Below are 2,643 nucleotides of genomic sequence, written 5' to 3'. Positions count from 1 at the left end.
AATTTTCTGAGACACTGAATTTTGGGTTTTCACTATCTGTAAGCCATAATCATCAAAATTTCAAGAAATAAAGGCTTGGAATATTTCACTCTATGTGTAATGAATCTATATAATATATGGGTTTCACTTTCTGAAATGAGTGACAAAAAATATTGACCTTTTTCATGATATTCTAATTTTTTTAGATGTACCTGTAAATGTTGTCATTTTTAAGTGATTTATCATGCGGTGAGTCGAGGGAAATGACTGAGTAAATTGAGATAATACGCTCAAATGTACTGGAGATCAAAGACTATATAAAAAGGGATGTCGGAGATGGAGAATAGAAACCAACCGGCGCTATATTGAGCGCATTATCTCACGAGTCAGCGGTCTGAGTGGCCATATAAGTTACTAACAAGTAAAATGTTATTTCTTTGTAGATTATATAACAACAACTTGGAAAACAGACAAAACAGAAAAGGTAAGAAGCATTATTTGAGAAAAAGGCATACTAATACAATAGGTGCAGACCTGTAACGGAACTAACTTTACCCTGCACTGACATAATTTCCGATTTTTGTGAAAAAGGCTAATCACCCAGAGCACACATTCCATAGATCGATTCAAGTTACGTGCACAAATAAAAGCCTAACAGAGTGTGTTTGTTTTTGTTGAATTTCTGTCTCTGATAAATTAATTTACCCATTAAACTGTGCAATTTAATACCAGTACGAATATCAATATGATTTAATAAAAGAATAATGTACACATATGAATTGCATATGACAAATGTTGAATTTTTCTGAAATAATTTGAATTATTCATATTACTTGTATGACTGGATATCTAAAATGTAACTGAATAAGTCCGAATTAAAACTTACTCGTAAAAGTAAGATCTGGGGGATCGAACATTTTGACATGCAAAGTGAAGCGCGCATGTGACTGTATTCTTCATATTACTTGTATGACTGGGTATCTAAAATGTAACTGAATAAGTCCGAATTAAAACTTATTCGTAATGTAAGATCTGGGGGATAGAACATTTGGTCTGTGACGACTTGTTAATCTAATGAATAACTGATTTGTTAAATCAAATGAAAAATTGTGTTTTTGATTGGTCCAGACGCTACAACACGCAAAGTGAATCGCGCACGTGACTGGACAAAAAGTGAAGCTTCATTTGACATTGGTCTTGTGATTTCTATGTTAACAACACAAGCTTCGAATCGAGGCTTCATCTGGCACACCCGATTCGAACATTCCGACGCGCAAAGTGAATCGCGCATGTGACTGGACAAAAAGTAAAGCTTCGTTTGTCATTGGTCACGTGATTTCTATGTTAACAACACAAGCTTCGAATCGAGGCTTCATCTGGCACACCCATGGCCCTGTCCCAAATGGCACCCTAAACCCTTGCGGTCTTCCTCTGAGTTCGCACTTTCGTGACGTAATGCCGCTTTGACTGTCGGGTAGAAGTCTGCTGCGGAGCTCATACCAGTGCGGGCTCGGCAGAAGTGCGGCTCGAGGGTGCATAACGAAAGGGGGCACTCGCGAGCACCCTTCTGAATGCTAAAATGACAAATGGGACACCCTATGGTCTCCTGGACTTAACGGGCATGCGGCGGCCATTGTAAGTCCGTAAGACCGCAAGTGCACATGAAGTGTTCCATTTGGGACAGGGCCCATTTATTCTCGACACAAGCTCCGATGCCTCGGTTCAAATGTCACATCACTAATATGGACAGACAGGTAGTGGAGGGCAGAGCAAGCCTTCATGAAACACTGAAAAAGTCGAAGCAAATGTGCCGAGGCTTCGAAACAATTTGATACCTGTCTCTACGGTGACACCTAGTGGTCAGTTTCAAGTATTGCTCTGAAACAGCATTGACAACGAATCAGTTAAGGCCTGGGACACACTAGACGATTTTCAAATCTTAAACGATTTTAAAACCATGGGAGACCACAGACATGAAGACAGTTCAACCGATTTTAGCCTTATAATCCTCCTTATAATCCTTATAATGAATGCACACACGAGACGATTCGACCAGACCGCGAGACCACACACTTGATGATTGTAGGAACAATTTCAGTGACACGTGATCTCACGGACACTCGCGAGACCAAACGTGATTAGAGAAGAAAAACAAATAGAGGACAATCAACGTTGTCAGCTGGCTCTCCAGGTGCGCGTTCTGTTTCACATTGAAAAACAAAGTATAACAAAGAATATGGGTGATGTTCTCTGCTTTCATTGCATGTTTGTGGCTGCCAAGTTCAATAGTTTCAGCTATAGAAGCACGCAACATCCGGTAGGTGATGCTTGCTCGCTCTCATTGGCAATCGCGGGTATCATGTCAGAGACAGCCCGGTAGATAGGCTTGTTTGAGATGCGCCTCGCCTCGCCTGAAATTTATTGAATTGAATTGACTTTTCAAAAACTACAACGAACGACTCGTTTGGACTACAACGCATATTTTCCGGGATTTGTGATATCACAAATACCGACGAATGGGACGAGACCTGGTTGAGCTGCACTAGAGAAGGCAACGAGTGTTATCACTATGTCGGAGACACGCTAGCTTTCCCAAGGCAGACGAACTTAGAGTGGTTACAATCATCCGGGTTTAAATCGCACTCAAATTGATTTGATTTTGAC

This window comes from Sinocyclocheilus anshuiensis, unplaced genomic scaffold (genome assembly GCF_001515605.1).
Source record: "Sinocyclocheilus anshuiensis isolate Anshui unplaced genomic scaffold, SAMN03320099.WGS_v1.1 scaffold1105, whole genome shotgun sequence".
NCBI lineage: Eukaryota > Metazoa > Chordata > Actinopteri > Cypriniformes > Cyprinidae > Sinocyclocheilus > Sinocyclocheilus anshuiensis.
Note: the sequence above shows the minus strand (reverse complement) of the source record.